The sequence below is a fragment of the Callospermophilus lateralis genome, unplaced genomic scaffold, assembly GCF_048772815.1.
Source record: "Callospermophilus lateralis isolate mCalLat2 unplaced genomic scaffold, mCalLat2.hap1 Scaffold_544, whole genome shotgun sequence".
Classification (NCBI taxonomy): Eukaryota; Metazoa; Chordata; class Mammalia; order Rodentia; family Sciuridae; genus Callospermophilus; species Callospermophilus lateralis.
In genome coordinates this window covers 251,774-276,387 of record NW_027514472.1, presented here as the reverse complement: position 1 = coordinate 276,387, position 24,614 = coordinate 251,774, and the positions used below count along the sequence as shown (strand labels likewise).

General features: G+C 40.2%; 1 pseudogene; it reads left to right on the top strand.

Moving 5' to 3' along the window:
* The first annotated feature begins 7,421 nt into the window (after nt 1–7,421).
* Nucleotides 7,422–8,621, top strand: LOC143390393 (dual specificity protein phosphatase 4 pseudogene; annotated as a pseudogene).
* The last annotated feature ends 15,993 nt before the right edge of the window (nt 8,622–24,614 follow it).

Here is a 24,614-nt window from a genome sequence, read left to right as displayed (position 1 = left end):
TTCTACCAATCAGTTGATAGTCACAGAATTATTCCAGCTTGTGCGCATCTGAATTATAGCTTATAGTGGTATCCTCTTAACTGACCTGCATATTATTAATATAAAAATGCCAGGTTTGATTGGCATTGTAAAAATGGCTTCAAAAATATTTCTTTATGTCTTGAGTTTATCATATACGCAAAAGGCATGAAAACAGAGCCTCAGGGTAGAAATTTGATATTAGTGAAACACATACTCATTGTTAGGAGAACTGTTCATCATTTTATATTTTCTTGAGTAGCACTCACAATATATTTTAAGACCTAACATAGGAAGATATGCACAAATAGATGAAGTTGAACTACATTTTTTCAGTGAGGCATTCCAAAAGATTGCCTATCACATGCCAACCAATGAAGTTGAATGCAAAGAAAATTACTGTCTCATGTGTGAGACAGTGAAAGAAGGTTCAGAGGAGAAATGACAGAATGATTGTCTTGATCAAATCAGTGAATTACTTGGGTCGTAACTAGAGGCAGGTGGGGTAGGGCTGGAGGGAGTTGTTCATTGGAGTCATGGCTATTGAGTATATATTTTGTATCTGGAGAACAGAGTTTCTCATTTTCTCTGTTTTCTGATCATCATGTAAGCTGCATCCCAATGCCACAATCTTTATCCTTTGATAATTAAATTGATGTCTAATTACACATGAATATTTATATTATTACATATGCTTTATATTAATGTAACTTTATGTATAGAACTAAATTTAGAAATAGTGTAGGGTTAGAAATAGGGTTAGGGAATAAATATATATTAAAAACATGAATATTCAAAAAATGTACATGTGAAAATGTATATGAAAATATATATGTTTTAAAAGAGGCAAGGGTTTAATTTGAATCATAAATAAACATTTTTAAAATTTATTTTTTAGGGTTTGTTTTTAGATGGACACAATATCTTTATTTTATATTTATGTGGTGCTGAGGATCAAACACAGTACTTAGTGCATGCCAGGTGAGCACTCTACCACAGAGCCACAACCCCAGCTCTAAATACACATTTTTAGTTTGCAATGGCAGATATAAACTACATATAAACATATTGATATGTATGCAAATATGCCATTGAAAATTGAATATATAAGTCAAAATACACATAAACATATTACTATATACACATTTATGTAAAATTAACTGTAGAGATATTTTGAGAGTTAGTATTAAATTATGGCTTGGGTTAAAGTTAGAGAATGAATATATAAATCAAAAACAAAGATATAATTTTACATGAAAATATATTTAAGTGTATATTTTTGAAAAGGGGAAGGGTTTAATGGAAGACAAAAATACACATTTTTTTTAAATTGTAAACACAGATAAATATAAATTAATATGTAATAATACTTATGAAATGAACATGTAAAATTAAAATGAATATTCATATTATCATACATGATGTTATATTAATATGTTTAGGTATATTGATAAATTTAGGGTTACTATTGTTTTAGGGTTAGGGTTAGGAATTAATATGCATATTGAAAAACATGAGTATTCATAAGAATGTACATGAGTATATATGTATGGCAATATATATCAGTATATATGGGTTTGGTTTTTTTGGGAGGAGTTACCAGGGATTGAACTCAGGGGCACCCCTGACCACCAAGCCATTTCCTTAGGCCTGTCATGTTTTATTTAGAGAATCTTGATGAGTTGCTTATTGTCTTGCTTTGCTGAGGCTTTTTTTTTTTTGAATTCCAGATCATCCTGAGACTCCAGAGTGACTGGGATTACAGGTGTGTGCCACTATGCCCCTGGTATATGTTTAGAAATAGGAAAGTGAGCCTTGTAAATACACATTTCAAAATTGCAATTTTTACAGATAAATTTCATATATGCATATACAATAATATATATGTAAATATACCATTGATAATCGAATATCTAAATTGAAAAACACATATACATTAATATTACTGCACATATATTTATGTAAAATTAGGTTTAGGTACAAGGGTGTTGTAAGAGTTATATTAAATTATGGGTTGGGTTAGTGTTGATACTTGGGAATGAAAAAGTTTATCAGAAAACATGAATATTCATGAGCATATACTTGTGAAAATATCTATGAAAATACATATAAACACATGCTTTGAAATAGTGAAGGTTTAAAGTGATTAGTATGAATACTCTTTTTATTTTGCAAATGCACAGAGAAAATATACATTAATACATATATATGCAAATATGCCATTGATAATTGAATATAAATGTCAAAATACACACAAACATTCATGTAAATATATAAGCTTTTATGTAAAATTAGGTTTACCTATAAGGGGTATGCATAGGATTAGTATTAAATTATGGCAAGGGATAGCATTATGGCTAGGGAATGAATATGTATATCAAAAACCATAAATATTTCTAGGAATTTACATGTGAAAATATATATGAAAATATATTTTTTAATAGAAAAAAAATTTAATGTGAGACATATACATTCATACTTTTAAATTTGTGAATGAACAAATAAATATGCATACATAATATATATGCAAATATATTTTTGATAATTAAATACATATGTCTCATTACACATGTATATTCATAATTTTATGTATGCTTCTATATTAATGTAAATTCAGGTACAAGGTTATATTTAGGCTTAGTGTTAAAGTCTGTGTAGGGTTAGAAATAAATATGTTTTGAAATAGGGTTAGTGAAAGAAAATGCATAAGGAAAACCAAGAATACTCATTAGAATAACTCATCAATACATGTATGAAAATATAAATAAATATATATGTTTTGACTAGGGAAGGTCTTATTTTCTATTTATGATTTAAAGAATTTTTTTAGTTGTCGATAGACTTTTATTTTATTTATTTATATGCAGTGCTGAGAATCGAGCCCAGTGCCTCACACATACCAGTAAAGTGCACTAACACTGAGCCAAAGCCCCAGCCTAAGATTTTAATGTGACACATATGAATACAGATTTTCTAAAATAGAACTGCACAGATTAATTATATATATAAATATATACTTATACATATTTAAATATACCATTGATAATTGTATACATAACTTTATAAAAATGAATATTAAATATATATATATATATATATATATATATATATATTTATTTATTTATTTATTTTTTAAATTTTAAGGTAGGTTTAGGTATACAAGTAAATATAGGGTTATTATCAATTTCAAATTTTTGTGTACATTTAGGTTTATCTTTAGGGAATAAATATATTTGTTGAAAACTAAAAAACCTAAGAATGTACATGGAAACATTTGCATAATAATTAAAATAAATATTTTTTGAAATAGGAAAGGGTTAACATAGACATAAATACAAAATTATAATTTGCAAAGGCAAAGATAAATTTTATATATGAATATGTAATAACACTTCTGCAAATATAACATTAATAATATATATGTAAGTATAAATACATATGAGTATTCATATAAGTATATATGCTTTTAACTGAATGTAGGGTAGTTATGGGGTAAAACTATGGTTAGTACTAAATTTTGTAAATAATTAGGGTTAGACAATGAATATGTATATTGAAAAATATGAATAATTTAAGAATGTACATGTGCAATTTTGACATTTTGAAATTGGGAAGGGATTAATGTGAGATGTAGGAAGACACATTTTTAATTTGTGAAAGCAGATATGTGTGTGTGTGTGTGTGTGTGTCTGTGTGTGTGTGTGTATATATATATATATATATATATATATGCAAATATATCATTGATAATTGAATGCAAGTAAAAATACACATAAACATTAGGAAATGAATAGGTACATTGAAAAACATGAATAAACATAAGAATATACATGTAAAAATGTGCATTAAAATACACAGAAATATATGTGTTTTGAAATAGTAAATGGTGTGAGATATATAAATACACATTTATTAATTTTCAAACGCACAGATAAATTACATGTGAACATATATAAATACTTAAGAATACAATTATCAATTGGATATTTGAATATAATTATGCAAGAATATTCATATTACTATATATGCTTTAGTATTAATGTAGGTTTAGAAACGGGTAAATTTAGGGTTAATATTAAATATTTTGTAAGGTAAAGCTTAGAATTAGGGTATGAATATATATATCAAAAACATGAATATTCAAAGAAAATGCATGCAAAAATATGTATAAAACACATAAGAAATGAACAGGGACCTAGTAAAAAACATTATATGGAGAAAAGTTGACAATAATTAAAGAAAATCAATTGCCAAATATACAGTTGGAAACACTGTCTGTACTTAATAGAAAAAGTATAAGAAAAAAAGTTTATCTCAGATATTTTGGAACAGTAAAGGCAAGATAACAAACACAATCATAAAGCAAGACTCAAAATTTTCTCAAGGATGGGGCTGGGGATGTGGCTCAAGCAGTGGCGCGCTCGCCTGGCATGTGTGCGGCCCTGGTTCGATCATCAGCACCACATAAAAACAAAAATGTTGTGTCCACCGAAAACTAAAAAATAAATATTAAAAAATTCTCTCTCTCTCTCTCTCTCTCTCTCTCTCTCTCTCTTTAAAAAAAGTTTTTCTCAAGGATTTATTGAGAATAGATGACTTGAACATAGAGTTAAATTATGAGTCAACAATAAAAAAGTCAAAGATCATCAGAAGTTTCAAATAAAGCAAAGACATTTATAAAAAATATATATGGGGTAAAAGAAAACATTACAAGGAAAATTGGAAATACTTTTTAGATGACAGATAATTAAGATTCAACAAATCAAAAGCAATAGGAGGCTAATGAAGCAGTTCATAAATAATTGCTTCTAATTTGACCTACTTACATTAGAAAAAGACACAGGGATAAAATCAGTGTTGACGTTGACTCTGATCATGCAACTTGAGAAGCTCTAATAATAATTTATTTTTAATAATAATTAAGAATTTGGTTAGAGTAGATATATACATGGAGTCCAGGGCCAGTGGATGTAGCATATACCAACGTGGGAATTATAAAGAGTGCAGCACCGTAGCAGGCAAATGTGCAAGTGGCCAGAAGATGAATGGTGTCTTGAAGATATGCACAGGTCAGCTGAAGATCTAGATTTTGTTGTCTCTGAGAGGCAGAATGGGGTGGGAAGAGAAAGGACTATTTCTTAGTTATTTATGCTGCTGGATCCTGGGCACATTGACCACAACCATAGAACTTCTTTTCCTCTCTGATGTGTGGTTTGGTCTTTGAAGAATTTTTTTTGTAGGCCTACTATCTGTGACACAGGCCACATTACATAAGGTGCTCCTGGAATCTCTGGTACAATGCAGATTTTTCTTCAGTGAATTATCAGGCAAGATCATGGAGGAAAGCAATTACTTAGGCATAGACCTTAAATGAATCCTTTGTACTTGGAAGCATCATCTTCTCTCTTTTGAGAGAGTAGTTTTTAATTTTAGGCAGATTACTAGAAGTATATTAATATAGTCTTGTGTAATTAAACTCCTGTTAGGAGACTCTTTTCAAAGGCCCTCTTTTGATTTAAATGGGGACTCCACAGTTCAGTTCTCCTTGAATTCTAGAAGTGCAGGAGAGGTGGAGGTGGGACAGAGTCCTTGCCTGGTGCCAGCTCCTGTTAAGAGCATCTGGGGAGCCACGTTGGAGCCTGACATGAACTAAAGCCATTTTAAGGAGCCATTCCAGATGGAGCAATGGCTTTGGAGGGAGAAGGATATACTTCTTTGGGAAGGACTTGAGGAGCAGGGAATGAAAATGTTACTCCATTTGCAATGTTGTAGAACAGACTTGTCATTCAGTGCCAGATTAGAGGTCCTTGCAAACTGTCTAGAAAGGAGGGCATTTTTAAAAGCCCTTGGAGAGTCTATGTGGAAACAAACATCTCTGTTCACACATGAATGACTTCAAGCTCAATGTCAACATCAGGTCAGAATGCTCTTTCTCACCCAGCATAACAGACATGCCCAGGTTCACTACATATTCTTCCATGAATGGTCAACCTGTGTTGGCATGATTCATCCTGTCTGCCTGTCTCAAATCTGCACCTTTTAGTGAGGCTTACTGTTTTCAGAAAAGCCAGAGGTACCCTTGCATGGGTGCACTGCTTTCCTGGGAGCTGCATGGCTGAACAGTGGGTTCAAAGAAAAGCATAAAGGGGCTGGGGTTTCTGGGCAGTGGACCCATGTACAGACAGCACTCTTGGACATTCCCAATTTTTAATCTTAAAAGAATCTTTCCTTCTTTTCAATTGTTTATCTCAGGCATTTTGTCACTGTGTTGGCAAGTGATCTAATATAAGAAAAAGGGAATCTCAAAATTTTCTTAAGAATGTTGTTCAGAGTAGATGATTTGACAATAGAACTAAATGATTAGTCAACAAAATGAACCATGTGAAAAATCACCAAAATTTTTGAAACAAAGCAAAACATTTTAGTAAAGTATACATATGGGGTAAAGATAAAAATTACAATTGTTATCATTGGAAATAATTTTGAGCAGACAGATAACTGACATTTAACCAATCAACAGCAACAGGATGCATCTTATGAAGTTCTTAAAGCTCCACTTTGCTTACATTAGCAAAATGAATAAAATCAATGTTGGCTCTGACCACCTTGAGTAACTGCAAAAACAAAACAAACAAAAAAACAAGAAAAAAAAATAGAAGGAAGGAATTAAGACAAGGTGGATGGAAGGAGATAATAAATTAGGAGGTAAAATAAAGACAGAAGAAAATGATGACACCATAAAGAAAAACAATGAATACAGAAAAGGATTTCTCAAAAAGTTTGCTAAACTTTATGTGGACAAGTCCAAGTGAGAGAGAAAAGTACAATGAGCAATACCAAATATAAAAGTTATGTGAATCGATCCTACGATGTTACAGTAACTTAGCACTGGGTATTACTCTTGTAATGCTGTATCATATTAAAACCAATTATCTCAGTGACTACATAGATGACAAGCATCTTGCAAATCCAATTATCAAACTTCTTTCAAGAAAAAGTGGACGAAGTGCTGCGCAGAGCTCTGGCAGTCCTGGGGAAAGAGCAGCAATGATCAGGCTGCAGCCCAAGGTGCAAGAGCAGCAAAACACGTATGAGGCAACAACAGAGGGGAACCAGTGCTACTCTGCCTTAAACACACACACTTCTTCTGCCACTCTTTTGTCAGTGCAGGCGCACAAGGCACCTGAGGCTGCTAGGGCTGCTATGTAACCTGAACGCTGCAGGAGGAATGGGACCCAATAGGGGTCTGGCCGTCCAAGCCTCTGGGAAGCAAGTTGGTAGTCACTACTGAAGGCTCCCATTCTTAGCACTTGTTTGCCCATTCCTGTTGCCTGGCTGGCCTGAGTGATTATCTATTGCCCCAGTTCCTACACTCCATGGTGACGATTGATTAACTGGGAGAGATGGACTGCAGTGTGCTCAAAAGGCTGATGAAGCTGAGCGAGAACCACCAAGGCAGAGGCTGTAGTTTCAGCGGCAACCATGAGGAGGTTGGGAGGTGATGGTTGCCCTGGGTTATGGGGCGGGGTGGAGGGTGAAGTGCAAGGCAGCAGCAGGGCTGACAGCAGCTGCAGTCTCTGAACCTTGGGGCTAGGGAGCGCTATCAAGCTCTTGCTTTTCGACTTTTTGCACATTTTTCCTATCGGAGGTTCGGTCCACCTTCTTTGATACAACACACACGACAATAGGCGGGCCAAGAGCTCCATGAGCCTGGAGTCCATCCTGCACACCCAGGAGGAAGTGCGCCCTCTTGTGCTCTAGCCTCTACTTGGCTATCATCCTATACTTTGAGTGGAGCCCACTCCACGGGCTCAGGGAGGACCACACCTTGACCCTAGTAGTGCAGCGACTCCACCCTAAGCCCCAGTGAATAAACATCTGCTTGCTCAAATCTGGCTGTGAGACGTTTTCCTCTGCTTACCCAGAATTCTCTTCTAATTCTGCCCTGGCTAACACCCCCCACCCCCCAGTGCCACAGAGTCCCTTCACCTGGGGTGCAGCTCCAGTGGAACCGCTCTGTGCATCCAGGTGGCAGGGTCCCTTGGAGATTCTTTGGTTTCTCCACTTCCACAGTGCCTACCATGCTATCTGGAGAGACATGCTGCATGCCCTAGGAATCACAGCCATGTTGAATGTCTCCTTTTAATGCCCAAACCACATGGAAGGACGCTACCAGTACAAACGCATCTGGTGGAAGAAAACAACAAGTCAGTCATGGATTCCTGGTTCATGGAAGCCATGGTTGTAGGACTGTGCAGTGAACGACTGCTGCAGGCCAGGAATGGTGCATTGCTAGGAGGGCATCCTGTTCTCTGCTACCATCTGCTTGGCTTAGCAGATGATGAAGGAACACCTGAGGCTTGAGAAGGCCTTGAGCTGCATGGAGCAGCTGTCCAAGGTGCTGGCCACATCCTACCCCTCCAGGCCTGCCGGCCCTTCAGGCCCCTTAAGGGAGCTGCAAACCCTCTTCTACCCTTACTTCACAGTTTTTCTTCAGCTTCCCTATCTCTTTGGGTGTGCACTTGGCCTTCAGCAGACTGCAGGACCTGCACAACCCCAGCACTATCTTCCCCAGAACTCAGAGCCACTCACCTAACTCCTGAAACCAAGGTTGCCTGCCAGCAATGGATGCAAGATCCTCATGTGGGATCTAACAATATATAAATTTGTATCAAGAGTATATAATGACTCTAATATCTACTATGGCAGATGTCTTTTTCTCCATTCATCATGCCTTCTACTACTGCATATGCTGAAAATATATAAGTGCAGTTTCCCTGTCTCATCTGGATTAAGGGTTCCAATTCTTCAATGAGATGAATTAATGTGAGGCAAACCTACATGTGCATATGAACAATTTGGGGTAGGAGTGTAATGTAGGGAATTTGTCTTCTTGTGAAGAAAGTGAGTGTCCTGATCAAGCTCTGGAGTTGGATTCCTGGCAACAAGATGTTAAGTGGCAAAATTTGGGGGGGGGGGAGCAGTGTCCTCTGGAATACTTTTGTGCTGTGTTTGGACATTTCTCCTGGCTCCATTATTTTTATATTTGTGAAGCATACAAACAGAGTCTCTGTTCTTCCTGGAAATTTTATAGATATCTTGAATATATTAAATATCTTGAATATATTCATTAAAGTAATATAATTACATTGTATTATATAATTAATTACATATAATTATTTGTAATAATTTATAATTATATTATATAATTATTAGAGTGAATTCTACTCTCTGAATATAAGACCTGACTGATGTCTTATTTGTGAAGATTAAGTTGATTGACCTAAAACATAACATTGCTATGTTAATGAGCTTTGATGAAAAATAACTGACAAGAACAACTTTTAGAGGAGAGATTTATTTTGGATCACAATTTCAGAGTGTTCAGACCATCATTGTCTGGCTCCAAGGCAGAAATATTATAGTGGAAGGATGTGATAGAGGAAAGCTGCTCAGCACTTCGGAGCTGGGAAGCAGAGAGAGAGGAAGGGACCAGGACATATATAGTCTAAGGTCATTCTCCCATTGACTTTCTTTTTCCCATCATGACTCACCTACTTACAGTTACCAACCAGTAGTTCATTAAAATTTTTAATTCCTCAAGTGGATCAATTAGCTCTCTTAATCCAACTGAACACTTGAGTTCTTTAGAGGATATTTCTAGATCCATACTATAATAATTGCCTTGCACACAGTCAATACTCAGTACCTATTTTCTATTATTATCACTACTGCTATACATACAAGAACTACCACAAGATGTGTAGGAAAAAAAACCCATTATAAATACTAACAACAACAAACTAAATATTTATGGGAAAAAATATAAGAAAGCTGTGCAAGCTCTATTGGAAGGATAATTTAAAATGATAATTTATGTACAAAAAGAGACATGAATATATTTTTCTTTGAAAGACTTAATATCATTAAATTTTTGCTTCTGCCTAAAAGATTCAAAAAAGACTATAATTTCAAAAGAAATATCAACATGATTTCTTCAGTTTTAGAACAAGGCAAGCTGATTTTTAAAATTTCTTTTTAGTATGTATTTTTTAGTTATAGTTGGACACAATACCTTTATATTTATTTATTTATTTATATGTGGTGCTGAGGATCAAACCCAGATTCTAGGCAAGTCTCTACTGCTGAACCACAACCCCAGCTCCAAGAAGTGCTGATTTAAAAAAATCAGATTGACAAACATTCTAAGGAAATGCAAATTAACTGACAAATAAAAATGTAAGAGAAAATTTTATTTTAAAAAATTGATACACAAAAGTGATACACACAATCAAAACCTTTGGTGGACTACCAATTTGTAGGAGTACCCCTAAAATAAGGTTTTTTGAAGGACAATTGTGTTTCTTCTCATTTTTAACAGCTTTTTAGTTGTAGATGGACACAACAGATTTATTTTATTTATCTCTTTTTATGTGGTTGTGAGGATCAAACTAGGACCTCACACATGTCAGGCAAGCTCTCCACCACAGAGTCACAACCCCAGCCCCAAAGGACAATTGCTTTTAGTAGAGTCAGTATAGAGAGTATAGAGTGATACTCTTGATAGTGACTTTCACAATCGGTTTATTTAGAATATTATTTCATATTTTTAATATTTATATATATAATTATGTGGAATTATATGTAATTATATTATATAATATAATTAATAGAGTGAATTTTACTCTCTGCATATAAAACCTGACTGATACCTTATTTGTGAAGATTGAGTTGATTAACCTAAAACATAACATTGCTATGTTAATGAGCTTTGATGGAAAATACCTGACAAGAACAATTAGAGCAGAGATTATATATATATATATATATATATATATATATATATATATATATATATATATATATATATATATGTATTTTCTAAGTAAATTACACTATTCCTTGCCTAAATAAATAGGAATCACTGATGTTTTCAAGAGGTTGAGAAGAGCAAAAAGAATTATCCTAAAGACACACTGTTTAGAAAAGAACCTGTTGTTAGAGAAAACATAGGTGTAGTTTTTAATTTTTACATCTCTGTGATTTGGTTTTAATTTCACCTTGGTTGTCTCTTTTACTTTCAGCATGTTTTTGTTGTTGTTGTTGTTTTCTAATCTTTACATATTGAAGATATTTTCCTATCCTTATCCTGAAAAACACAAGGATTGCAGACGACAGCAATAGAAAGAAACCAATAAAAGAATGAAGGGCACATGCTCTTTCTTGAACAGATCTTGTCATATCTCCTGCAGGCCCACTGTGGATATTTCCTGAAAATGCCTGCTCCCCACAAAAAAGGAGGACCCAGTCAATAGAACAGTGGCAATTTTTTTCTTATTGCAAATGCCTTGGCAGTTGCCCGTCTCTGCTCACTGTTAATTTTGAGCTCTGACTTCAACTCATACCCAAAACATATGAAATCTACAAGAAGCATCACTCCCCACATGCCCCAAACTGGAAATCCACAGGCTGTCAAAGACCCATGATACTCAGCCCCAGCACAGAACAGTTTCTTCTTTCCAGTAATATTACAAGGCATGTCAGAATTGACCTAGACATTGACACACTACATACTCCCATCTAAAGTATTTTCAGTTTTACTCATAGGAATGCAATTGGCATGATTTGAATGAACTTTCTGGTAGCACAACATGGGGAGGTTCCTGGAGAGTGGCATTCCTGGAGAGGTCACGGAAGCTCTGCACCTCTTCTCCCTTACCTGTACTCTCTTTCATCTGGCTTCATGTCAATCTACTCTGTAATATCTTTTGTTTATAGACCACTACATTTGCAAACATAATTGTTTCTCTGAGTCCTGTGAGCTGCTCTAGCAAATTAACCAAATGTAAGGAGGGGATTACAAAACCCAATTTATAGCCTATTTTCAATTTAAATAACATATTTATTGTCATTGTGGTAAATTTTTAAATTTTACCATGAAATTGATTATTGTAGTCAAGGTACCCACTAGCTGGGAGTCAGACCCCAGTTTCCTGGGGAAAGTCACTGGGCACCATTTCTCTACTCACACACATGCCTTTCCTGGGGGGCTGCTTAGGCTTAAAAAAAGACAGGTCTCCTTGCATAAATGTCTCTTCCAGTCCTTAGCCCATGGTTTCATTTGATTATTAACTTTTTTTTTGCTATTAAACTCTAGGACATCCTTATATATATATTTTAAATTAACAGTTTGCAAGTATTTCCTCCCATCTGCAAGTTGTTTTCCACCATTACTTTGTTCGACCACTTCTGCAGTATTGGATAATCATGTACACTATCTATTTTTGCTTTTGTTGTCTGTGCTATTGATGTTATGTCAAAAAAAGAAAGAAAGAAAGAAAGAGAGAGAAACAAAGAAAGAAAGAAAGAAAAACAGAGAGAGAAAGAAAGAAAGAAAAAAGGAAGAATACAAAAGAAATAATTGCCAAGACTAATATGAATGAGTGGGCAATGAAGGTTTTTTCCTCCTGTTTGTTTTTTTTTTCTAGGAAGTTTATAGCCATTGGTCTCACAGTTAAGTCTTCCACCCACTTTGAAGTGATTTGCATGTGGCATAAGATAAGCATCTTGTTTTATTCTTTGGCATTTGGGTGTCCAGTTTCTTAGTACCTTGTGTATTTTTAGCCCCATTGTTGAACATCAGCTGACCATACATGCATGGATTTACTGCTGGGCTCTCTGTGCTCTTCCATGCATCTCTAGGTCTGTTTTATACCAGTACTATGGCATTTCAGTTACCATAGCTTTGTGATCAGAAAACGTGATCCCTCTACTTCTGTCACTTTCAAAAGGTTTTTGTTTGTTTGTTTTAGCTGTTTGATTTTTTTTTAGGTTTTTTATGAATTTTAGAAACATTCATTTCTCTTTCTGTAAAACACAGTGCCATTGGGACTTTGATAAGAATTGCATCAAATCCATAGATGGCTATGTTAGTGGTAGTATTTTAACAGCATTTAATCTCCTAATATATGAACATGAAGTGCTTTTGTTTGTGTTTCTTTTTAAAATCATCTACTCAATATTATGTAGTTTTCAATGTGCCGAACTTTTATTTGCTTAGTGAAGTTTATGCCTGATTATTTTGTTATTTCTGATGCAATTGACAATAGATGTTTTTCTAATTTCCTTTTCAGACAGTTCATTATTAATGTATAGAAATGCAAGAAAGTTTTATGAATTGGTTTATGAATTCTGCAACTTTACTGAATTCAGTTACTATTTCTTGCTGATTTTTATAGAGTTGTTATCGTTTTGTGTCTATAAGATAGTTATATGCAAATGGAGACATTTTTTACAGCTTCTTTTCTGATTGGGGTGTATTTTCTTTCTTTTTTTTTCTTTCCTAGCTGCTCTGGCTTGGGCCTCTTTCTCTTATTCCTGATCATACAAGAACAGCTCCCCCCATCACTGCTGAGTATGATGTTAGCTATGAGGTTTTCATATATGGCTTTTATGGTGCTGAGTTAATTTGGTGTGTGAGAGATGACTGTTATAAGGTGCTCAGGCAAATGAAAATCAGAACCTCAATGAGACATTACAGCATATGCTATAGTTCCATGTGTTCTTATCAAAAACCATCAAAAGACATCAAGTGCTAGTGGGGACTAGGGGGACCAGAACCCCTCTGTTGGTGGGAATGCAAAAATGGTGTGGCTGCTATGGAAACTGTTTGGAAGTTCCTCAGAAAAATTAAAACTAAAGCTATCAGTAACTGGCCACAACACTTCTGTGTAATTTCTTAATTGAACTGAAATTAAGATTTGAAAAAGGTATCAGCACTTCCATCTTTATTGTAGTGTTAGCCACAGGAGTTGGGACGTGGAAACAATCTCAATGTCCATCAAAAGATACATAGGTTTACAGATTTTGGCTGATCACCCAATGGAGCCTTAAAGAAAGAAGGAAGGCCTGCAGTTCACAACAACACAAGGGAGTACCAGATAGCCAAGAGAAGTGGGCCAGTTTCACAACCAACACTGCAGGACTCCACACACAGGAGGTCCCTAAGATGGTCCAACTCATTGACACAGAGAGTAGAAGGGGGATTGCCAGTGGTGGGGGATGGGGACCTGACAATCACCATGTCTAAAATTTCAGGGATGCAGATGAAGCAGTTCTAGAGGGCTATGCAGGTATCCAGGCTGCACTGCATGGACCTGGAACTCAGAAAGGGGCCGCTCTGCTCTTCAATATGTTTTTACAAACTCTAAGAAGAAATAATATATTGAAATGTAATAAATTCCACAGAGGCCTTGGAACATTGTATAAAAAAAACCCTACTGTCTACTTCAGAAATTAAGTTCCTACATATATCCATAGTTGTTACATATTTTACCCAAATTAACAATGATGTTTGGTTATAAAACATTGTTTTTACAAAAGTCATACCGTGCATGATTTTATCTGGGACTCGCATAAGGCTGGAAAAGCTTTCAACAAGGAGAGGACACCCATGCCTGAGCATTCCAAGTGTAGGAGCTTCGAGGAGGGCAACAATTTGCTTTGACCTTCTGGTCAGACACAATCAAGGCCATTCGATTCCCAGCCAAGGGAGCCTAGGCGTGGAAACATGGGAATCTGATTTGGCCTGATTGGCTCAAGTGTCCATAAGCAGAGGTTTCTAGAATTTTCTGAATTTTCAGTGTACACTCACATAAACCTTTGATTGGTTATGCACAGATCCACCCCATTCAGCAGCATAAGATGTGCCATCATTTTTGGTGACCCAGAATCCACCAGATCCTCAAGTGTGAAGTCTCCCATGTGGATCCACCACGAACAACAGCAAATGTTGTGCACAGCCTCAGCATTTTGCATGTTTTTTTTCTCTATGTTTGCAGTTCTTGTAAAATCACGAATTTACTTCAATTCACCTCAAAATCTAAGAGCCTAGAAAATGACCCAGCCTGTAAGTGTGGCTCAATAGCATTTTTGTTGATTTCTTCCTGAACAAAACTCCATCAGAGCTCACTTTGGACAGAAGATACTATAACATTAGGATGTGCTTAGCCCCAGTTATAGAACATCCATCAAATGTTTTTAAGATTTATAAGATATCTTCTTGTCCCATTTGAACAAGACTCCTGGAGATCTGAGGTCCTAGGACTGGGGTGGCGTCAGTGTGAAATCACTGTTAATGCAGGGTCTTTTAGCATTCTGCACTTTCTCAGCACATCAGGACTTCATCTCTTGCCTGCATCCTCACAGTCACAACATGGATGCCAAGCTCCTAATTTTCAGTTCCTATAAGGGAGAGTTAGCGTTTCTGAACTCAGCTCAACATGCAGTCTTGTCTCAGTGACTTCATCAATGGAGACCAATCACCTTCCCAATCTGAAAGCACCCCTCAGTCACTTGCCACCATGTTACCATCTACCACAACTCCTGATTATATCTTTCACTACATAAATGTATCACAATGTGAAGTTACTCTTTTTCAAGTGAAAGAGGTTACTAACCAAAAGGGATGCTCTGGGAAGGTGAGTCTTGAGCCTATGTCCTTTTCATGGAGAGGTGGAGGATCAGAGAGGCCCTTGTGCTGCACCCTCACAGGCAGAAAAGTAAGGCTGGTGGAAACCAGGCCAAATTCTGTCCACAAAGTGAAACTGTCCACATGAACAAATTTAAATACATATCTATGTCCTAGTTTTAGAAAGTCTGGAGTTTGACCATGTTCAATCTATGTACCTGTGCATAGTGGTAATTAACTAGAGCAGAGTGGCAGGTCCATGCCACCTGGGCTCTCCAGTTTGCCACAGTCCCCACCCTGCATGCTGCCTTTGTTTGTCAGCTCATTCCTCTGTTTTTCATGTTCCTGGCCTGGACCTGGAGGTGGCTGGGCTTATGTTCCTACTTTGATGTATGAAGAATGTTTTTACAATTAATTTCCCTTCAATCTTGTGATCTGGGAATAGTGAGTTATTATGGTTTTCTGATGGGAGCCATGAGGTTAGAGAAGTAGAACCATGTCCAAGGTCAAGCAGATCACTCCCCATCTGCAGGGCTCCTTAGCATGTACTTAAGTTTCCTGCAATTGCAGGCTCCTCCCACCATGTGCAGAGAGATGGGAGTCAGAGCCCATGTGGGAGACAATCTGGCTGTGCAAAAGGGGTCCAGTGGAAAGGAGCAAGGGGCTCACAGGGTAAGGCCCGGGTCAAAGCCAGCCATGAGCAATCAAGGTCAAAGCCAACTTTGTACAACTTCAATAGTTCCCAGCATCTTCTGCTCTAGCTCCCAGTTTGTGGTGGTATGTAGGGCCCAGAAAGAAACAGAAACTAGATACATAAAAAGAGAGAGACAGAGACAGAAAGCAGTGCACAAGAAAAGACTGACTGAAAGGCACAGAAAAAGAGGCTGAGGGTGGGAGGGAAGAGAACTTCAGAGAGCAGGGGGAAGAGACGGAGAGGCTGGGGGGAGGGCAGAGTCCAAGAGCTTAAGAGAGTTGGGTGGCATTAGGCTCCAGGGACCAGGACTCCAAGACAAGAAGCTGCTTCCATCTCCCAGGAATTGATGCACCTAATTCCTGGGTTCCCGACCCCTGATTCACAGGATTGTGAGTTCTGTGCACATTGGACACCACATGCCTATGTCTTCCTAGGGTCCTCTCTGCCCAGCCCATCTTTGGCCTGATCTCCCAGGCTTTCAGAGGTCCCCCTCCTAGAGAGAACAGATATCCCTTCCTTACCTCTCTCCCATGGGTACAGGGAATCCCCTGGAGTTGTGGTGGGAGGTGGTCCCCCTGACCCTTGCACAGTCTCTGGGTCCTGCATTGTGAATGCAGAGCAGATGCCCTGCCCAGGAAGTGCAAGGGAACATATATGCATCTGTGGTCTCTATGGAGACCTGCGAGCAGGTTAACCTCCCTGAGCAGCTGGGTGGTAAAGCTTTTATTTTATTTTATTTTATTTTATTTTTTTGATAGTGAGGATTGAACTCAGGGGCCCTCAGCCACTGAACCACATCCCAATCCCTATTTTGTATTCTATTTAGAGACAGGGTCTCACTGAGTTGCTCAGCTCCTTGCCTTTGCTGAGGTTGGCTTTGCACTTGCAACCCTCCTGCCTCAGCCTCCTGAGCCACAGTAATTACAGCTGTGTGCATTGACAACTAGCTAAGATTTTGTCTTTGCTGAATCACTTGTTGAATGAAAATTCTATAAGTAAATCTGCAAGTGTCCTGAGGGACAGAAACTGCCCTCCTAGCCCCATGTAGCCTGGTGGACCAAAACACCCATTTGGGGCCCCTGATGAACTCTTTGGGGACTTATGCACAGGATCTGCTCAATGAGGCTCAGCTCCACCTGCTGTTTTTAAAATAGCTCATGCCAGCTAGGGTTCTAATATGGAAACCCCCATATGTGCCCTGAAGAAAGGAAACTACCCTGGGTGGCTTGGACAAGAAACATTGAAACATGTTTCTGTTCCTTTCTGGGCCCACATACCACCACAAACTGGGAGCTAGAGAAGAAGATGCTGAGAACTATTGAAGTTTTGCAAGGTTGGCTTTGACCTTGGTTGCTCCTGGCTGGCTTTGACCTGGGTCTTGCCCTGTGAGTCCCTTGCTCCTTTCCACTGGACCCCTTTTGCACAGCCAAATTGTCTCTCACCTAGTCTCTGACTCCTGTCTTTCTGCACATGGGGGGAGGACCTTGCGATTTCAGGAACCTCAATCTCATGATTGGGAGGGAGAGGCAGGAAACTAGGATGTGGGGGGCTGTTGATTTATTCAGAAAAACCCAGAACTTTGCTATAAATCAGCAGTGAACTTCCCACACTGCCTCTCCTCTCACAGCATTCACAGGGCCCTCAGCATTTTGCCAAGTAAACAGGATGCTTCCAGCCAGGGAGACAAGCCTGTACCATGATTTCAAGATTTCTAAGGGATTGTGCCAAGTGGGGCAGGCAGAGAGAATTGACACATGTGTAGGGAGACGAAGACAAGAGTGACCAAATTAGAACACAGGGAAGCGTGGATCAGGAGGGAACAGTCCTGGCAAAAGCTCAATGTCCACCTTATGCAGAGTCTAAGGCCTTCAGGATAGTTACCAACATCTCAGGATGCTTCTTGGCTTCCAGAGGGTGGGGGACAGCATGAGGTGAACATATAAGATCTGCTTCCTCTTCCAAGAGAAGTGTGGGTGAGAGGTGAAGAGATCTCTGCAAGGCCCCTCTCAAGATAACTTGTGCACAGCCTCATGACCAGAAATTTTGTGCCTTAAAGCCACAGAGCAGAAGGCTCCATCAAGGTCACCTAGGCCAGCATTTCCCACATATGGCACCCACCTCTCTCCACAGCTTGTGGTTCTGCTTCCCCCCAGGGCACATCACCTACATTCTCAGTCTTAGGCCTCCTCTCTAGTTAACCTGATCATGACCTTATTACTAACTCTTTTTGTTCTGATAGTTAATAAAATAAATGCAGTTGGGCCAACCCCTAAACATGCCTGTTTTAGTCAGTTCTTCATTGCTCTGTCCAAAAGATAGAGCAAGAACAACTTAAAGGAGGAAACGTTTGTCTCATGGTTTCAGAGGTCTAGCCCATGGTTGGCCAACTCCATTGCTCTGGATCTGAGGAGAGGCAGAATATCATGGTGGAAAGATGTGGTGGAGGAAAACAGCTCTGGACATGGCAACAAGGAAGCAGGGAGAGAGCTACATGCACCAGGGACAAAATATGGATGTCAAAGGCACACTCCCATGACTTACTTCCTCCACTCACACCCTAGCTGTGCAGAGATAAGGCCCAGTTAATCCATATCAGGGGATTAATCCACTGGTTAGTAGACAACTCATAACCTAGTTATTTTACCTCTGATAATTCTTGAATTGCTTCAAACATGACCATTACACTGTCCAGGAAGGACCCTTTGGGAAACACTGCCCTGGTCCAGTCTCTGAGTTTGTGCACAACTGAGGCCCAGAGACAGGAAAGGATTTACACCCAACCACATGATTAGTGAGCCCCACACTGCCCCAACTTCTCTCTGTCCTTTGGGCTGCATCATTCCTAGGTGGCACTTTTGCTCAGTGTCCTTAGGTACTTGAACCTGAGGGTGTCCAATCTCTGTTCTTCAATATCTCTCTATTCCATCCCCTTCATCTCTCCCCTCTCTCAATCTCTGCCTCTCCTCCTCTTCTTCACCCCCTCCCTCTGTCTTTTTCACAGCTTTGTAGTCACCAACAGGTTTTTGAAGCTTGGTTCTGTCTAACTCTTTTTCTAAACCACTTCCCATTTGAAAGAACAGTAATCTCACTTTCTTCCTATGAAGGGGCAGAAGACCCTAACTGCTCATGAATGGTTTGAAGCAGTTCATCATGTCAGATGCCACGCATGTTGCATTCCCTGAGAGACTAGGACAGGATGCATAGGAACTTATGGAATCTGTAATTACTCACTAAGGGAGCAGGTATATGTCAAACCATATTCAAGTTGCTGGAGAAGAAGCTCTTAAGATAACAAACTTCTGCATTGGGTGAGCTGGCATTCTTCTGGAGCAAAAGGATAATTCACAAACAAGCAAATGAAGGCATCACTTACAGCAAAATGAATGAGCAAATAGTCTTCACAGCTGTCTGTAAATGGATTTCTTGTCATCCTTCAGGTCTGGTTTCCCTCTGTTTTCTCCCTACAGCCCTTCCCAGCTCCTGAACGTGTGGTGCTGAATCCTGTCATTCAGTGAATCTGACAGCTACCCTGCATCAAGTCAGCAGCAGCTCAGATTCTCCATACATGAAAACAGATGAGTTGAACATGTGTTTATGTTCAGAAAGGAACACAGGGTGTGTGTGTGTTTCCTGTGTTTCTGAAAAGCGGATGTGTCCTGTGTGTGCTCCTGATGGGCTATGTGTGTAGCCTGTGTGTGTGTGCAGGGCATTAATTTGGGGGTTGGAATGATGCTGTCTTCTATCAGGGGAAGATAGTGGCACCTGTGTGTGCCTATGCTTCTCATGAATGTTAGGCACGCATGCGGATGAATATATGTATGTGTGAAAAGGTGTTTGTGTGTGTGTGTATGTGTGTGTGTGTGTGTGTGTGTGTATTTGAGAATTTCTTTTTTTGGGGGGTGCATGGGCATAAGTGTGTGTGTATAAGAGAGAGTGGTTGTGTTGATGTGTTGGCAGGTACAGAAGCTACTGGGCGGAGTTAGTGAGGGACGGAGCCTGACTTTTGGAGGGCATTTGACAGTGGGTGGAGTCATTCCTGGGCTGAGTCTAAGCTCCATCAGGGGTCAGCCCTAGACAGGATGGTCTTGTAATAACCCTCTGCCAGAGCTGCCTCCACATGTTGTCGTGGGAGATCTGGGATAATCCTGAGCTTGCAAGGATATTTTCTCTTGAGTGGAGGCAGTCATTGGATGAGCCTAAGGATCTGTGGGGCATCAGTCAGTTGTCGGGAGAACATGGGACTTATCTAGGGCCCACTCCTAGGCAGAGCTTAAGCTCCACTGGAGGTCTGCAAGTAGCAGGATGGCCCTGGGCCTATCCTAGGCTTTGGCTCTTGCATAGGCCATTGAGGCGGACAAGAGCTGTGTATGAGCTCTGGATGGTGTCTACCTGTGTGCAGAGATGATCATGGGCAGATGGTGGTGGGATGAACTCGGGCGTAAACTGTGCCATGAATTCCCTGCAAATCTGCATGGTGGATCTGGGTGGAACCTGAGTTCCTGCTGGGGTCTGTGGGTTGCGGGAAAGATCAGGGCTTACCCTGTGCTCCCGCTACTGCTCAGGTCATTGAAGCTGATCTGAGCTAGTAGGGAGCCCTGGTGAGTGTCTGTCTGTGGCCAGAGGAGATCATGGGTCATGCCTGAGTTTTTGCAGGAGTTCCAGTGGGCAGAAGCAGTCCTGTGCTCCAGTCGGGTTGGCGAGTGTGCACAGGTTTTCCATGCTGAAACTGAGCTCTGGTGGGGGTCTCACCAAGTCTTTATGGACCCTGGGATACCCTGTCCCCTGTCTCCTTTGCATGTTGACAATGTAGATCTAGGAGGAACCTGAGATCTGGCTGGGGTCAGCTGGTAGACAGATGGACCCTGTGTTACCCTGGGTACCATCTCCTGTGCTACCCTGGGCACCATCTCCAGTGCAGGTCAGTAAGGCGGACCTACATGAGACCTATCACCTACAAACTTCCTAAAAACAAAAGGAGGGAAAAAACCTTCATTGTCTAGTCATTATCATTAGTCTTTGCAATGATTTCTTTCTTTCTTTCTTCCTTCCTTCCTTCCTTCCTTCCTTCCTTCCTTCCTTCCTTCCTTCCTTCCTTCCTTCATTTCTTTCTTTCTTTCTTTCTTTCTTTCTTTCTTTCTTTCTTTCTTTCTTTCTTTCTTTCTTTCTTTCTTTCTTCCTTTCTTCCTTGATGCAACATCAATAGCTCAGACAACAAAAGCAAGAATAGATAATGGATAATATCTGCCCATACTGCAGAAGGGGACAAATGTCAGGCAGTTGAAACTGTTAATAGTTGCAACTGTTAAACAGTTGAAACTATGGACTAAGAGCTGGGAGAGAAATCTCTGCTAGGAAGCCTGTCTTTGTATGAGTGGAATCAACCCCCAGGAAAGGCATGGGTGTGAGCAGAGAAATGGTGCCCAGTGACTTTCCCCAGGGACCTGGGGTCTGATCCCCAGCCAGCGGAACCTTGATTACAATGATCAATTTCATGGTAAAATTTAAAAATTTGCCACAAAACTATACATAAGTTATTGGAGTTAGAATTCTTGGGTTAAAGGAAAGTGTGCACTTCAAATTTTGGTGTATATTCTAAAAATTCTCTGCATCAGTGTTATGATAATTTTTCATTGCAATTACCAGATCATGACAATTCCATTTTCCAACACTGACAACATTAGGTTTTCTCATTCTCTTTATTCTTTTTATGTGATATGCACATACACAAATGTACTTTATGTATTCTTTGGATTACTATATTGACATGAAATGTCATCTCAAGTGTATGGTGTGTCATATTTTATAAACAGCCTACATTTGTCTTTTTCCATTTTTTTAGGCTGTTTGTTTCTTTTTCTTGAATTTTCGGAGCTCCTATATGATTAACTTTTGGTGAGCTCTTCACAAACCCAAAGGAACATCACCAAAATACAGTTTTGCCTCATTTAGAGAGCCCTTTGCCAGCTTGGGAATTTTGGTTCTATTTCCAAATTTCAGATGTGAAATCACATTTTTCAGATATGCTATTCTTTTGAATATGATTGATATTGGTGAAAGTCTAGAGAAAAAAATTTCAGTATTTTACAATAATGTTTTATTTTTACGTGGATAACATTTGGGCCACCCAAATCAGGCTTCGGTAATATAAGTAAGTCCCTTGCATTGAAGAATAGAGTCAATCCATGAAGTCCTACTGAAAGTAAATGCGAATAAAATCAAGAATATGAAAAATTTTTTTCTTTCTTCCTTTCTTCCTACTTTACTTCCTTCCTTCCTTTTTCCTTTCCTTCCTTTCTTCCTTCCTCCCTTCCTTCCTTTATTGTTTTTGCTATTTATTTATTCATGAACTTCTGGGGGGTTGCCCGTGGTGTGATTTGCCCATACCTAATTAGGGTCCCAGCAGCCATGTAGCAGATCCACGAGGAGGATCTGGCCAGACCTGAGGTTGATTGAGAGTCTGCTGATGGTTGCATACAGTCCTGGGCCCTGCCTGAACTCCAAAAGTGTCTGCCAGTGGACTGAGGCAGTCCTGGGTTGAGCATAAAATCTGGTGAAGGTCTGCTGGTGGCTTGATGGACTGAGGCCTACCTTAGGTAAGGACTCCCATGCAGTTGGAATAGGTTGATTTGGGGAGAGCCAGAGCTCCAGAAGAGGTCATCCAGTGGCGGGATGGTCCTGGGCTTATCCTGAGCATTGGCTCAGGAGAGTTTGGCCAGTGGATAGGATCTGGGCATAATTTCCCACAGTAGTTGGCTGTTGGCAGAATGGACCTATGGCTATCCTGTGCCCGGGGTTCCACTGCAAGTTTCCCTGGCAGATCTGGAGAGATCCTGAGCTCTCAATGATGTCTGTCAATGAGCAGAGGCAGTCCTAGGCCGTGCCTAAGAACCAGAGACATCAGGTGGTGGCAGGTAGAGCCAGGACTTTCCCTGGGGCCTGGCTCCTTGGCAGAGCTTGAGCTCCAATGAAGGTGTGCAGGTGGTGTAATGGAACCAGTCCTACCTTTGCCAGGGTTCCTGTCTAGGTCAGCAAGGCAATCCTGAGCCAATCCTAAGCTCCACCTGCAATCTAGCAGTGGCAGGATGAACTCAGGCCTACTACCCTGGAACTGGACTTCCAAAGTTGTACTAGGATAATCTGCTCCAGCAGGTGTCAGTAAAGGAGCAGAGACAGTCCTGGCCTGGGCCTGAGCTCTGGTAGGAATCTGGCCATAGATAGAGGTGGTATTGGGCCAAGTCTAAGCTCCAGTGTGGGTAGGACACTGGCAGGATGGAACTGTGCCTGCATATGCCAGGGCTCCCACCCAGATAAACTACACTGAACTGAGAAGATCCTGAGCTCTAGAAGGTGTCTGCCTGTGGAGGGAAGCTGTATTGTGTGTTGCCTGAGCTCTGCTAGGGTCCTGCTTGTGGCAGTTGGTCCCAGGCCTACCTTGGGCCAGGCTCCCACACCTGTCAGCAGTGCTGATCTGGGCTGGGGCTGAACTTCAGTGACTGTCCATCATGGGTGGAGCCTAAGTCCTGGTGCCAGTCTCATGGTGACTGGATGCACTTGGGCTACCCTGCGCTTGGGCTTCATATCCTGTCAGGTCATGGAGATGGATCTGGGCAGAGCTGGAACTCTGGTGGGGTTTTGTAGGTGGGATAGAACAGGGTTACCACGCAGGTCAGGGAGGCCAATCTTGGCAATGTTTGAGCTCTGCCTGTGGGAGAGGAAGTCCTTTGGCCTGAGCGCTGCTTGAGGCCTGCTTATGGCAGTTGGTCACAAGCCTACCTTGGGCGTGGCTCCCAAATCTCTCAGCAAGACTAATCTGGACTGGGGCGGAACTTTGGTGGCTGTCTGAGAGGGTAGAGTCATTCCTGGAGGAACCTGAGCTCAGGTGCCAGTCTGAAGTTAACTTGATGGATATGGGCTACCCTGGGCTAAGGTTTCTTCCTTCCAGGTGGTTGAGTTGGATCTGGACAGAGCTGGAGCTCTGGTGGGGTTCTGCAGGTGGCGAGATGAAACCAGGCTGGGCCTCCCCTTGCCCAGGCTCCCATGCAGGTCAGCAAACCAATCTTGGACATATTTGAGCTCCGCCTGTGGGCAGAGGCGGTCCTGTGTCTGGCCTCAGCTCTGCTTGGGCTTGCTTGTGGCAGTTGCCCCCAGGCCTACCTTGAACTAGGCTCCCGCAACTCTTATGGAGGCTAATCTGCACTGGGGCTGAACCTTGGTGGCTGTCTGACAGTGGGCAAAGTCATTTCTTGGCGGAACCTGAGCTCAGGTGCCAGTCTGAAGATGACTGGATGGACTTGGGCTACCCTGGTCTTGGGGTCCATTTCCTGCCAGGTCATTGAGTTGGATCTGGGCAGAGCCTTAGCTCTGGTGGGGTTCTGCCGGTGGGGGATGAAACAGGGCCTCCCATTGCCTGGGCTCCTGCAGAGGTCAATGAGG